The 15,897-nt window shown below is 46.1% G+C and overlaps 1 protein-coding gene across 2 annotated transcripts in view; it reads right to left on the bottom strand.

Annotated features, from left to right (window-relative positions):
• LOC144805787 (uncharacterized) overlaps positions 1-15,897 on the bottom strand; it is a 118,404-nt gene that overhangs the window by 12,022 nt on the left and 90,485 nt on the right. The window lies entirely within an intron of this gene.

Below are 15,897 nucleotides of genomic sequence, written 5' to 3' on the forward strand. Positions count from 1 at the left end.
TTTTTGTGCCCCCGCATTATTTAAAATTAAAGCCCTGAGAAGGTGGCAGCCCACAGGGTGGAGGAAGGGGGGTCCGCGCAACCCATGCTTTGTGTAAAGAGAAAGCCCCAGGGAGGTGGCGGACACCGGGGCACGTGGGGAGTCAAAGAGCCCCCCCAATTATAATTAAATAAGCACCGGGGAGGTGGTGATTCCTGGGCAGTGGAAGAGGCTGTACAGGGCTCGACAAATTCACTCGCCTGCTCGCATTTGCGAGGGAGAATTGATTAGGACAAGCTATTTTTAGGTCCCACTCTCCCTTTCTGGCGAGTAGGAAGACAAACTAACTTTTGTACTCTGTCTTTGAAAACGGAGCAAAAGTGCCAAGATAACATGATTTAAAGGCATTTTTATTGCTGACAAATGGAATGAGCAATAAAGATGACTTTAAATCTTGTTATCTTGTCACTTTTGCTCTGTTTTCAGAGATGGAGGTCAAGTAGGTTAAAGTTAGGTCGAGGGGATTTTCCAAGGTACTAGATCTGCAGGACTAGTACAACTTTTCAGATTTTTCGAGCCCTGCTGTGCGAGCCTCTCCCACTTTCATTTTTAAAGAAGCCCCGGGTAGGTGATGGCCCCTAGGGCAATATTCAGCTTCATGGGGGGGACCTGTGTTCGCCTCACTCTATTATTTTTAGAAATGCCCTCAGGACCTGGCCCACTTGGGGCCAACACAGGAGACCACGCTAGGTTTAACAACAAAAAAGTTGGCAGGCATCGAATCCTGCCGAAATTATTTTTTTTATGCTTTTTTTGGCCATGCGAGGTCTTTGTGGGACTCCCCCGAAGAGACCCAGTGGGGTCAGGGTGTTTCTACCCAACCCCCTTTTCTTTTTTTAATGGTTTTTTCTGTGAGTTGATTCAAACAGAGTCACAAGACGGCTTCCAACACTTCCTCGTTTGAAGTGTTGGTAGCCAATCAGATCAAGGTATGAGATTGGGAGGGGTTGCGGGTGCTCCGTGTCCCAAGGTATTTCTGTAAATAACTCTGCAACTACTGTACAGATTTAAAGAAATCACAAAAAGGCACTTCCCAGAATCAACATCCATTTTCCTGACAAATCTGGTGTCATTCTGTTAAGCAGGTCAGGGCTGTAGACATGCCAACATTTCCTATGGAAATTAACATGGGGAAAAAGCGTTTTGGGACCCCCCTTTTTTCTAAGACAGATCACCCCGAAAAAAGACAGCAGCTAAAGTGAGTTGCAAACTACTTTTAGAAATTTCACGAGTATTCGTCAAATGACACCAAAGTTATTGGCAAATGAAAAAACGCTCTTCCTATGTAAACTACATCCTAACTAAAACTGATGTAGCTGATATTTTATGATACCAAAAGCCTTTTGCTTTAAGGCCTGTAGCTTTCTTTAATCTACTTAAAATTGACACCAGCAAGAATGCATAAAAGGTCACACGTTCCATATTCTGTGTCAGCCAGCTGCAACGTGCAAAGCAACACAAGGCTTTCCGAGAAATACGTGTGCCAGCTTCCAGCCAGCTATTGCAGAAACAGCACATTTCCTATCTGTGTCAACGTGACCTGACCGGTCACGTCCGTGCCATGCCCACATATACCAGAAACAGATATTTCACCTCTATGGAAATACCCCAAATCTGCTTTTGTTGATGACACGTGCCGATGACACGAGGGCAGCAACACCAGATCATAGACGTATTTCGGTCCTTAGAAGGTATCACACCAGAATTAGCCTTCACTGATTGGTCCAGCAGGACCTAGTCTGATCGGTGTTACGTATTTTGTGATGCCCATCCTCGAGGGCTTGTATCTATAAAATGTCTCTGCACTGTCATACCAATTGGGCACTCAGTAAGCTTTGCTGAGGTCTCCGTGCTGCATGTTTATTTTGCATTCTGATTGGGTTCCAAATAAATCTTGCAAACGTGTGTGCTGAGAGAGAATTATTTCGGTGTCATTTTATTATCCTTTATTATTTCAGCTTCAACATTTGGTGAAGAATGCGGTCCCATCACAACTGACTGGCTCCATTGACGGACACTGGTGCTTGGCCTCTTCTGCACCCTCTGAGAGAGGGGATTTGAGGTGATAACGTTCTGTTTATTTATCTCTCTCCGATCTCTCTGGTTGCTGGAGCGTCGATACCGGTGGATGCTCTCGTTGTTGCCTCTCTGTTGTCTTTGGGGTGATTCTGCTCTTTTCCCTCTCAGCACGCTTGTGTTGTTTCTGCCTCTTGTTCTTGGCTTCCTATGACTGCGCCAGTGTGTTTATGTCCTGGGGATATTTACACTGCTTGTTTTCCCGACTCCATGTCTTTCATGGTCCCTTTTATGGTCACGTTCTTCGTTCTCCTGTTATTGGTTCTCATGGTCTATTTTTGCTTCTGCCATCACAAGGCCCAGGAAGTCAATACTGTTTAGCCATTTATCTCGCTTTCTGTAATATTGACTTTTCTTCGATTCTGCGCCACGGGCGTGTGTTCACCTTTGTCATTGCTGCCTACTGTCCGCTGCCTTTTCTCACGTACAATTTTTTTCTTGTCCTGGAGGGTCTGGCCCAGGTCTCAGACATTCCCTGGCTGGTGACGGCAAGTTTCAGCAGGATTCCTGGCCGGCAGTAACTCTTTGCCACACTGACATTACTTATGCCAGATCCCCTGTTGCTCAGTGAACTAATAAGACTGATTTTTCATGACATTTCCTCTCCAACGCGTTTGGCACAAGTACCTGAGCAAGAATTAACAAATGTACGTTTTGACTTTCAACTTTCTGCCATTTTTGCTATGGAGGACACTGGTTCTAGCCTTATCCAAGACCTGGAACATTCCCCATTGTGCCGTTTTTGCAATAGAGAACATTGGTCCTAGACCTATCCGAGACATTGAATAGAACAGGAAAACAGTGGGTAAAATACCTGGCTCTAAGGGTTAGTTAGCATAGCGCCAAGAGGAAGAAGAACAAAATTAGGGCCTATTCACCAGCCCGAGTGGACCATTGAATAAACTTAGGGCTCCTTCACAAGAAGATTAAAAAGCATAGGGAAGGGACAGGTTTGTTCTGGAGCCATGCCATCCACTGAACCACACACATGTAACTGGAAAGCAGTGGTCCTTGCAATATTATTACCGGCACCAGCAATACTAGTGACAACGATGATTATAGTCTATTCTGCAGATCTTGAGATACCGCATCTTAATGGAAGAGTGGGAAATGAACCAACGAAATCCCCAAAGGATTATGAACTGAATATGACTGACTATGACCACAAAGAATGCTGAAATGGGGGTGGATGTGAATAAAGGGGATCAAGGAGGATTGTGGGAAACATATGAAGGAAATCAATACATTGAAATGCTAAAGCCATATGTAACAATTTTAAATATATCTGATTGCTATGTTTGCACACATCTGCCCACAGATGCCACACATAGTTTAAAGTACCACGTACAGCCAGTATCCAAGTATGTAGGCTGTGTCTTAATGCGCGACATGCTACTAAGCCAACACAGCATGTCTGTGTAGGTGTCGGTAGGTGTGACTGTATTTGAAGTACTGGCCCCTCCTAGCGATAGCAAGCAAGCAACAGACTCTCCTCTCATACCTAAAAGGGTCCCTTGCACAAATATGCAGCCGACTGGCTCAGGGTCATCAGGGATTGTTCGACTGTGAAGACAGGATAAACAGGATAAAAGGTATACAACCAGCAAAGACAGTTCAACAGATATATATGGGCACCAGCAGCTGTAACCACACCATGAGACTGACACGAGTCAGGAGCCGTGACAAGTCATCTCCAGGTCTGGTAGGTTACAGGGGCCTTTTCTTTGTCTGTGGCCCATGGGCATACTTCTATCTGCCTCCAGGATGGTATGCAAGTTGCTACCGAGCATCCATCATTCCGCAGATGACCCACTTCACCAAGTTAGTTCCAGCAGAAAAGCAAGTGTTGGCGCTGGTTAGGGCAGAGAGAACGGCAGCATGGGTAGACAACATATTAACAGGTTTTGGGGCGATTATCCCAGTGGTAGGCGGTGCCTATACCTCAGTAAGGATACACCAGTTATCCAGAATGATTGAGGATCTAGCGGACTCTACCACTGGCGCCTTAGGGAATATAACAGAAGAACTCACCTCCATGAGGACCGTAATAATCCAGAATAGGATTACTCTAGACATCATTCTGGCCAAAGAAGGCGGAGTCTGCAACATCATTCATCAATTACCTTCTCAGTGCTGCATATTCATAGATAACAGTGGGAATATAAATATAGCAATAGATAAGATCAAGGAAATTAGAGATGAGGCTCATGGTATACACACAGGGGGCCTGTGGGAAGACATGACGAACTGGTTTGCAGACTGGGGTTCTTGGATACTACAGGCCATTATAATAGTGGTAGCAGTCCTTTTGACACTATGCCTCCTGGTCAAAATCTGCCCGGCCTGTTGTACAGTCATTTCCAACTCCTGTGCCCGCTGCATATCCAGGGATGGTATTACATACCACCACACCCATCAGCATGAGGGACAAGAGATGATGAACAAAGCTGATTTCTGATTAGCATGTGATTTGGTATCAGATGTGGCGATGATGTAGCTGATATTTTATGATACCAAATGCCTTTTGCTTTAAGGCCTGTAGCTTTCTTTAATCTACTTAAAATTGACACCAGCAAGAATGCACAAAATGGTCACGCGTTTCATTTTCTGTGTCAGCCAGCTGCAACGTGCAAAGCAACGCAAGGCTTTCTGATAAATACGCGTGCCAGCTTCCAGCTAGCTATTGCAGAAACAGCACATTTCCTATCTGTGTCAACGTGACCTGACCGGTCACGCCCGTGCCATTCCCACATATATCAGAAACACATATTTCACCTCTATGGAAATATCCCAAATCTGCTTTTGCCGATGACACGTGGGCAGCAACACTAGATCGTAGACGTATTTCGGTCATTAGAAGGTATCACACCAGTATTAGCCTTCACTGATTGGTCCAGCAGGACATAATCTGATCTGTGTTATGTATTTTGTGATGCCCATCCTCTAGGGCTTGTATCTATAAAATATCTCTGCACTGTCATACCAATTGGGCACTCAGTAAGCTTTGCTGAGGTCTCCGTGCTGCACGCTGATAGGGTTCCCAATAAATCTTGCAAACTTGTGTGCTGAGAGAGAATTGCTTCTACTACCTATTGGCAACCGCCTGTAGGTGATATATACACACACATCGGATATATATACTTGGCATTTTGTTGTAAAGGCATGCGTGGAAAAGGCATGCATGATAAATGGTGCATTGTAAATGCTATTTCACTCTATGTCCAGTTTATCAAGGCCTAGGGTTTAGTATCACATCAAGAGATAGTGCAGATTAGACTAATTAAGACCCCAATTGGTCTCATAGCGTCATGGTACTCAATGGGACATGGACCTAAACTGAGTCAATGCCGTCTACGGAGTCCACTTCAAAGGGCCTTTGCTACCAGTGTCTTGAAAGCTTCCAGTAGCACTTACGCTTCTTTTAGTGCAGAGGCAGTTTTGGTATTTGGTTCACCACCGAACAAAAGGCCTGACTAGTCCAGTTGAAACTTCAAATTTAAATTTGTAGAAAACTGTTGACTCAGTCGTCACCTTTGTACATTGACAGGGGTTCTTTTCAGAGCATAAAAATGTGGTGGACGCCCACATTCAATTTTGATGTCAATCCACCAAATGTTGTTTCAGAAAAACACACTGGGAGCTTTTTCACGGGAAGTATGGATCATTATTTTCTTTTCTGTCCATCGCTACCAGGTTTTACCTGGAGGTGACTAACAAAAACAAGCATTTGCAATGCAATAGGTCTCGCATTTTCAAGAGTTAGAGCTATGCGCATTGCAAATAGCAAAGTATTTTACCTAACTATAAAATGTGAGGTTTGGTTTGATTATGTGTTTTAAAAAATAATACATGTAAACTTGAGCTTATTTAAGGTAAAATAAAAAGTAAATGTTAAATGAAAATAGAATCAAAAGGTATTTAACTATTAAGCACATGTAAGATAAGGAACAAGTCCAATTATAATATGTTATCAGATGATCCTGTGCCAGTTACTTTGTCTTTACCGACCGCTGTTCTTCCTGTAAGATAGCGTTTGTGACCGGGAGGTAGGTGAGAAAAGCTCTTTGTGGCGAACCCGGCAGGATAAAAAAAAAACATGGCCGCTAACTTCAATATGAAGCGGTGTGCAGAAAAGGAAGGCGTGGCCGCTACTACGAAAGAATGTGAAAAAGTGAATGAGAGGTGTGACACACACAAGTCATATATCATAATTAACCACCACATGTTAAACATACCTACAGATGGTATATGCATGTATATATACTCAAATGTACACAATAAAATTAAACAAATGAATATATGTATGCACTCTACTAATCTATTATAGAATACCGGGAGGGCAAGGGTGATAAAGCGGGCATTCCTGTTCAGAACACTGCTGGCTGGTGACTGCCTGTCTGCATCCTTCTGTGTACCTGCTTCTACCTGGGGGTGAGGTGCCTGTTCTGCAGCACTAAACACACACTGTGTACCACACACACATCTGTGTTGCACAGTTTACTCCGTGTTCAACATTGCGTCGTTTGGGTTTCTTGTTATATATGCTTTTATTGTTTTAAGTTTTACTGGTATTATGACCTTCTGTCCTGCACAACACTTCTTTTAGCAAAGGAAATCCTAGGTTCGAGACAGGGAACATGAGAGCAAGTCCTCTCCCAGGGGCAGGGGAAGTAATCAAAAGAAGACAAACATCTGCACCCAATACACTTACTGCGTCCTCAGTAGGCACATAATATGGTGTTACTTTCACTATTAGATTAGTTTTGTACCAGTTTTTAACTGCACCGTGTTCTTCCCTTTTAAGGCGCTGCCTCGCATCTAAGTCAGTCCTAAATCAGTTTTAAAAAAACTGCATCGGTTTTGTTTGTTCTGCAAATGTCCTGTGTACCAGCATTAGTGGGCAGGAGGGCAGGATACCAACATGTAGCTTCAGCTGTAAACTGGAAGCTACGAGCAGCGGCGTGGGGAAGGAGCTATAATCCTAACCACGCCACACTACAACAAGCAGCGACAAATGGAATGCTGCCCGTTCACAAGCTGGTAAATGGAAGCAGCTGACGTAGGCGCGCCATGCCGACACACCATACGCGTGCACATGTCCTGTCCGGGCGAATGCATATCTCCTGTACCTCGACGACAATAGATCTTGCCAAGTGAGCAACAAATGCGCTGCATCGCTATGCGAGACCTAAAAAGGACAGTACATCACCCACCCTAAATAAAGTGGGCAGTGTAATGCCCCTCCTTTGACGATCCCTACTCTATTGGCTGTCAGAGGAAGCTTGAAACCCTTAAGGTCTGCCATCCAGGCAGTTTATTCTTTTGTGTTTGCAAAGGAGTACCCAAACTCTAAATCATGTCATAAAAGTCTAGTGAAGTTTAATGGGTTTGTGAGGAGCACTCCGATATAAACAATATATTCAACCTGTATAATCGGTGCTGCAACTAATCAGGTGTGTCACGCCTGGGACTAAATTCTGGTTTAAGTGAGAAAAACTCTCAGCTAGTTGCGCACTGTTCACTCAGTGTTATCCAACACTCATCAATGTAAACACAAAACCAAACTGAAACTTCAGTTATTTTAATTCATAACCTATTGCTTCTCTGAGCATCTGAACGTTTTTACAAAATGCAAATGATAATTCAATTGAACATATAATTTTCTGATTTTCAATTCAATTCATAAAACATTTTTGTTTACAAATCAACACAACGCAAAACATTTGATAATTGATTTTCACATTTTCATTTCATGCCCAATGCATTTCGGCACAAAGGGTGTGCCTTCATCAGGGGCTGATCTGTAATGAAAGTAGAAACAATGGAACAGGTAAGTGTATTATGTGTGATGAATTCCATGGGGGTGTATATATACAAATGAAGCATCATCATACCTCTGGTGGACGTTAATTCCTCTTATAACACTGTAAAAATGAAACAACAAACCGAAGAAGAAGCCAGTATTAAAATTGCCTAAACCAGATAAAAAAATAGTACCATTCGTGCAAAAATATTAATGCCAATTCAACAAACAAAAGATCCGCTTACCTAGATGAAACTGAAATGTGTTGCCCTGTAAATACAAGTAACAGCCACAATATGTACACCTATTAATTCGCATAGTATTCACAACGTAAAATCTCAATAATAAAGAAACTTGGGTCCTACCTGATTTGCGTTGACTCTTCCAATCTAGAAAATATATATAATATGATATTTTTGAAAAATATCCAAAACGGACTCCAAGTGTCCATAAACGCCGCTAAATATCAAATCACCCACCTCATACTCGCTAAGTTCTAACCTAAAACACAAAAACGAGTAGTTTTTAGCTCCATGGTGTCTCACTGCGACTGTTCTACAACAGTAAAACTAATGTTGCTCTCAATCCCATATATAACCAAAATACCCATTTACCTTCTAATGGTGTCGTCAATGTATTAAACAGTAGTACTCAGCCTCGTAACCCGATATAATCCAAACTGCCTTGAAACAAGACGTCTCGCGCCATTGCTTGAATCCACCTCGTTTGTAGTGTGTAGTTATCACCAACACTGAAAACGGACTCTATCAACAAATATACCGATCACCAAAGTAACCACTGTAGCCATTTTCAAAGGGAGTAAACACAATCATCCAAACGCTATCTCCCAAAGAAAGAAGCGCCGTGCGTTGCATACTGTGATCAAACACCATCTGAATATAAAGTCTAGTGGACTATGCTCTTGTTTGGGTAACACCCAGGATTCCAGCCCGGCCCCTGCACAGGAACAGTTCTGTTACCCTTCCGGGAGGAGCTTCAAATGAGCCAAGATGATAACCTTCAGGCCGGCCTAAACCTTCTAGAGCCGATGGCCACTTTAGACACTGTTGAACAATTACTTCTCGTTTTGAATGTCCTTCGGTGGGAGGCACCAAGGGCAGCTCTACAATCATTCTGCTTCTTCAGCGTGGGCGTTCCAACACTGTTGTTCTTCTGCTCGTCTGCTCAGCAATGGTGGCAATAGTTTATGGAGGAACCCAATGGATGTGATATCTCACCCTTTCTCCGTAATCCGGATGTGGCACCACTGAGAGGTTAGTCCACTCCTTTGGTCTGAAAGTATTATCCTTTGATGGTGACAAACAGCTGATCCTTAGGCTGGACAGGGATTCTGACAATTCCATCAGCGGTCTGAGGGTGTGCTTGACAGCCATTTACTTCCTGATGACTACTAAATGTATAAATATGAATAGAGTTCAAACTGAAGTTCTTCTCATAGCTAGAGGACTCTCAACAGGAAAGCCAGAGCTTTGTCCCACACAAGCTGAGCCTGAATAGGTTAAAAACATTGGAAGTTCATTTGCCCGCGATGTCTGATTTCTTCCTCAAATTCAAAAACGTTTGGTCTTCTTGAGTTTTACAACAGGATTACTGGAATGATTCAACAAAACTACTAACCTCTCCTAACAGAGTTGAGGGGGTAAGAGCTTATTTTTCTCTTTTGGCTGGACTATCTACCTCAACTTGTGGAAGGCTGCACGGGGAAGACAGCTACACTTTCACAATATGCTGATCTGAATATGCTGAAAATGATAGAGTTAGAGTGCAGAACTATCATCATGTGCTTTCACTGCCGCCTTGATGAAAAACAGCGGTACAAAAGGGGGTGGTGATGGACGGAGCATCTGAATCAATCCAACATTCACACCCAGTCAAAAGATCTGGGTTTAATCCATCACCGTTGATGAAAAACAGGTCAGCTTCAAACTCCTCTGTCTCATTCATCAGACGTCTTACAAAGTACAAAGGTGGTCCAACCTCCTGGCCTGACGTGTTAGTGCCCGCACACTACTCCTACATGACTTCTAAGACCCATCGCCTGGGTCCTAAATCACATTCCTCACTTCCAGAGGGCTAGATAGGGGTGGAAACCTTCAGTGAACTGAGGCATTACATATTGCCCTCGCTTACAGAGGGTTGGATGAGGGTGGAGGACCTTCAGTGACCTGAGGCATTACCTACTGCCCTCGCTTCCAGAGGGCTGGATGAGGGTGGAGGACCTTCAGTGAGTGCAGGTATCACAAACTGAAATTCTTCTTTTTGTTCCTCGACTCAACCCTTCCCTCAGTAAAGTCATAGTGGCTTCAGGAACGACTTGACAACATACTTATTCCGCTGATGTGATGTTCTGTTAGCTTGGACTTTGTCTGCCTGTTATAATCCTATCAGTCAATTCTTGGTCCCCCAGGCCCCTGACCACTGTGGCAAAGATACGCTCTGCTGGTAACGTGTTACTACAGCTCCAGGGCCCCGGATCAAGCTTCCTGTTGCTTTGCTTACTGTGGCCAGCTGGGCTTGAAGGATCGTGTGGTTTGTGGGTCACTCACTGCTTTGAGGCCACCGCCAGCTGGGTCTTCTGTTAGCTGTGCCTTGTGCAGATCTTCCTTCCAGGCAGGGGCTTCTTTCCTCAATGATCAGTTCAAAGGTCGGGTGCGGTACAACTGGTCTAGGTCAACTTCTTTATTGCAATTCTACTGGTCAAGTCACAGGTGTCAAGCTGTGAGATGAAGGACAATCTGGATTTTCTAAGCTCCGTGGAAAATTGAGACAGTTCTACCGCATCCACCACATACTGCAAGACTCCAAGAGCTGAAGCTAGAAATACAATTCTAAGGATGAATTCAACTACTCTTACTAAACATCCCCTTGAAAATGGCAACTAGTGAACATACCCACTGTACCAGCACAGTGCAGAGAGCTTTTCATGAACCTCGAGGTACATTGATCTTTTCTATCTGTTGTAACAGAAGATGGTGATCCTTGGTCACATCAATGCTCTTTGTACAAGGTCATACATTTTGCTATCAGAATCCAATTAATCTTGCCCAAACACACACCTTCAAGTCCATATTGCATGAAGCTGGGCGGTCTTAGTCCTCAGCAAGCCCTTTGTAAATTGCTGACATTTTCTTAGGCCTCCTGGACAGCTGTGCCAACACACAGACCAACTAAACACTCTCCGGGAGCTACCAATCGATCCACCAGCACTTGGTAGCCCAATCCAGACTCCAATCTTTAAAACCATCTACCAGCATCCAGAATCCAATCTTTCAACATTCTCTGTTACCATCTTTGGAACTGCCTGTCTCTGAGATTCGTGGAAGCTCCACGCGCAAAGTTAGTTCGTAAAATCACAATAGACTGGAAGACAAGAACAAATAATGACACACCGCACAGAACTGTATATTAATCAACCATTTTTTCATAACATGTACCATTGTCTTACTTCTGTTGTTTCAACATGGACGTGTTGCTGTCCTTCATTTAAAACTTCACTCACCAGTTTGTTTTACATCATACCTACCTAGCTGTTTACTATTTCTGACCTAAAGAAATCTCTGGAAGAAATGTTGTGCTGCCTTTTTCTACGTAAATAGTTAATGGATTACTGCTGCAGGAAGCGTGCACTAAGATACACTTTATTGGGACTAAAGGTACTTTGTTAGAAAAGCTGCAACTTCTAGAATAATAACATAACCAATGCAGAGCACACAGTGCAACAACACAGACCAGGTACTAGGAGAATCTGATGCAAATAATGCAATAATACAGGTCACACACAAGGAGAATCTAAAGCACAGGCCAGGCACTAGGATTGATGCAAACAATGCAATAACACAGGCCAGGCACTAGGAGAATGTGAAGCAAACAATGCAATAATACAGGCCAGGCACTAGGAGAATCTGATGTATACCATGCAGTAACACAGGTCATGCAGTAGGAGAATCTGATGCAAACAATGCAATCAATCAATCAGACATTTGTTAAGCACATTAGATACCCGGGAGGGGCTCAAGGCGCTGGGGGGGAGGGGCCGTTACTGATCGAACAGCCAGGTCTTCAGTATCCTCCTGAAGATCAGCAGGTCTTGGGTCTGTCGTAGGTTCAGTGGGAGGGTGTTCCATGTCTTGGCGGCGAGGTGGGAGAAGGATCTCCCTCTGGTGGTTGTTCTTCGGATGCGCGGGACGGTGGCGAATGAGAGGTCAGCGGAGCGTTGCTGGTGTTTGGGAGTGTAGAAGAAGAGCTGTCTGTTGAGGTGGGCTGGGCCGGTCTTGTTGAGTGCCGTGTGTGCGTGGATGAGAAGCTTGAAGGATATCCTCTCGTTGACAGGGAACCAGTGCAGGTTTCTCAGGTGGGGGGTGATGTGGCCGTGTCATGGTACATCGAGGATCAGTTGTGGCAGGCGTTTTGGATACGTTCTAGTCGATTGATGAGCTTGGTTGGGGTGCCCGCGTAGAGGGTGTTTCCGTAGTCAAGTCTGCTGCTGACGAGGGCCTGGGTGATTGTCTTTCTTGTATCTGTCGGGATCCATCTGTAGATCTTGCGGAGCATGCGGAGGGTGTTGAAGCAGGAGGAGGAGACGGCGTTGACTTGCTTGGTCATTGAGAGCATTGAGTCGAGGATGATTCCCAGGTTGCGTGTGTGGTCGGTGTGGGTCTGGGGTGATCCCAGTACCGTTGGCCACCAGGACTCGTCGCAGGCTGACAGGTTGGAGCCGAGGATGAGGACCTCTGTCTTTTCCGAGTTCAGCTTTAGATGGCTGTTCTTCATCCAGTCTGCCACGGCCTTCATTACTTCATGGAGGTTGGCTTTGGCGGTGATGGGGTCCTTGGTGAGGGAGAGGATCAGTTGAGTGTTGTCGGCGTAGGAGATTATGTTGAGGTCGTACTGTCGGTCAATGTGTGCGAGCGGGGTCATGTAAATGTTGAACAGTGACGGGCTGAGGGAGGATCCCTGGGGTACGCCGCAGATGATCTCGGAGGCTTTGGAACAGAATGTGGGGAGGCGGATGCTCTGGGTTCTGCTGGAGAGGAAGGAGGTGGTCCATACCAGAACCTTGTCTCGAATCCCTGCGGTGTGGAGGCGTGCATGTAGTGTGCGGTGGCAGACGCTGTCAAAGGCGGCGGAGAGGTATATGAGGATGAGTGCCGCGATCTTCCCGTTGTTTAGCAGGGTCCTGATGTCTTCGGTGGCGGCGAAGAGGGCGGTCTTGGTGCTGTGGTTGCTGCGGAACCCTGACTGGGAAGGGTCCAGGATTCTGTTCCTTCGAGGTATCGGGTTAGCTGTCTGTAAATGATTTTCTCAAAGACCTTGGCCGGGAAGGGGAGCACAGAGATGGGCCGGACGTTCTTGAGGTCTCTTGGGTCTGCCTTGGGTTTTTTGAGTAGGGTGTTGATCTCGGCGTGTTTGCAGCTCTCTGGGATGGTCGCGGTCTCGAGGGAGAGATTGATGACGTTGCTCAGGTGAGGTGCGATGGAGCTGCTTGCTTTGTTGAAGACGTGGTACGGGACTGGGTCTGACGGAGAGCCGGAGTGGACTGTGCTCATGGTCATGATGGTGTCATCGACGCTCACGCTGGTCCAGGCTAGCAAGGGGACGTGTTCGATGGTGTGCGGAGTGTCTGTTGGGGCTGTCTGGGTGTTGAAGCTGTCGTGGATGTCTGCTATCTTGCGGTGGAAGGAGGTGGCGAGGGATTCGCACAGGGCTTGCGACAGCGGGATGTCGTTGGTGTTGGAGCTGGGGTTGGAGAGTTCCTTCAGGATATTGAAGAGCTCCTTGCTGTTGTGTGCATTGTTGTTGAGGCGGTCTTTGAAGGATGTCTTCTTGGCAGCCCTGATGAGGTGGTGGTGGTTGCCGACGGCTTCCTTGTGTGCTGAGTGGCTGTCTGGAGTTTGTTCACTGTGCCATTTCTTCTTTAGTTTCCGGCAGGCTTGCTTGGAGGCTAGGAGTTCTGGAGTGAACCAGCTGGCCCTCTTGCTGGTTTCTCTGTGGGGAGGTTACTTCAGCGGGCGAGGGTGTTGGCACAGTCCTCGATCCAGCGTCTGAGGTTGTGTGCAGCGGCATTGGTGTTGGAGGGTTTGGTGGGTGGGCTGAGAGTGAGGTTTGCATGTAGTTGGTCTTCGGTGATTTTGCTCCAGCGGCGGTGGGGGATCTGTTGGGTACGGTGGTGTGTGGTGGGTTTCTGGAAGGTGAAGTGGATGCAGCTTTGGTCGGTCCAGAGGTGTTCGGTGGTGTGGCTGACGGAGACGTGCGGTCTTGAGGAGAAGACGGGCTCGACCGTGTGGCCGGCGGAGTGGGTGGGCTTTGTGATGAGATGTCTCAGTCAGAGGTTGGTGAGGTAATTGATCAGGGTTGTGTAATTGTTGTCGTTGTTGTTCTCAAGGTGAAAGTTCAGGTCTCCAAGGAGGATGTAGTCGGTGGAGGTCAGGGGGTGCGTGCTGATGAAGTCGGCGATGGAGTCCCTGAACTGGGGGCAGGGTCCGGGGGCTGGGGGGTCAGTGCAATAACAAGGGTCAGGCACTTGGAGACTGTGATGCAAACAATGCTGTTAGAACCCGGAGTCTCTAATTGGCAACAGTATGGACCTTTGTCAAGTAGGGACCCTTTGTCTACATCAGGGCAAGGGAGTTACATGCTGTAGATAACCCCTGCTCACCCGGTTGGTAGCTTGGCATGAGCAGACAGGCATATCTCAGATGCAGTGTGTTAAGCGTTTACTCAAAAATAGGTTCTTAGTTTCAAGTGTCTCTGGCAACAGATAATCCCAACAGGAGTTATCGTTTCAACGCACAAAAGAGTTCTCAGGGGACAGTCTGCCTGCGAGGAGCACAGCGTCGGGCCCGGAGTCACAACTAGACTCTCAAGGGACAGTACCATTAAGAAAACAAACAAAGGCTGTTCTCAGCGTCAGGGAGCTGTGAGGTTGTGTGGCATGTTGGTTGCGTCGGTTCCTTGCTTTGGGGGAAAGCGATGTGGCGGTACCCCAGCTGGGGATGCAGGCAGGAGGTGGCTTCGGTCCTTATGGGAGAGGAAGTGGCGATACGGCAGCGCTGGCGCAACAGGTCATTGCTGATGTCATTGAGTCAGTGAGTGCTTGCTCACTCTGGTCGATGATGGCGATCTCGGAGCCGGTTGCAGCCCAGCGGCAGGTGTTGGTCTACGGTGCGAGTCAGAGCAGCACTCACGGTCTCGTGGCAGATGGTGGCGAAGTTAGCTGGCTTGAGTTGCAGAGTTCCTCTGTAGTGGCTGAAACAGCACTTCCAGCTTTGCTCAAACAGAAGAGGTGAAGCTGTTGGTAGCCCTGCGCCTTCAAACACCTGCGCCTTCAAACAGGAGACTAGCACAACTCTAGCCCTCGGGGAATAATCGGCAGGATGATGAAAGTATCTTCCTTGGTCCTTTCTACCTCTCCTTGGCACGAGAGACACCACCACAGGCCAACCCACTACAGCGCTCTGGCAGAGGGGCAGTACAACTCCTCCTGTCTCCAGGTGATCTTCCTCGGCAGAGGGACGTCTTGTTCGTTCCAGAGTGATTCCAAAGATCTGGGGTCTGGGCCCCAGTATTTATACCCATAAATCCGTTGTTCTCTGAAGGCAGAGGGTATTTGCCTGGTCAAACCCAGTTTTTGGTGCATTCTACCAGTGTGTGTTTTCTTCCTTTGTCGGGGTAGGCCAGTGTCTTCAGACTCACTACAGGGAGTGGAGCCGATGTTGTGGGAGATGGCCCAGCTCTATGCAGATTTTATGAGAAAATAACACACCCAGGCAAAACAAAATACTGGCGCGGTTCAAGTAGCAAAAACATTTTTTTAGTAAGAGATAATCAGGCACAAAATTAGCATTTACGGATTTGGTTTAATAAAATTGATAAAAGATGTCATGAGGATAACTAAACAATAACAGTAAAAAATTCTTTCGTTAGAAATTCGATATATATAAATTGTTGTGTATACAGAT

The sequence above is a fragment of the Lissotriton helveticus genome (assembly GCF_964261635.1).
Source record: "Lissotriton helveticus chromosome 1_1 unlocalized genomic scaffold, aLisHel1.1 SUPER_1_unloc_25, whole genome shotgun sequence".
Classification (NCBI taxonomy): domain Eukaryota; kingdom Metazoa; phylum Chordata; class Amphibia; order Caudata; family Salamandridae; genus Lissotriton; species Lissotriton helveticus.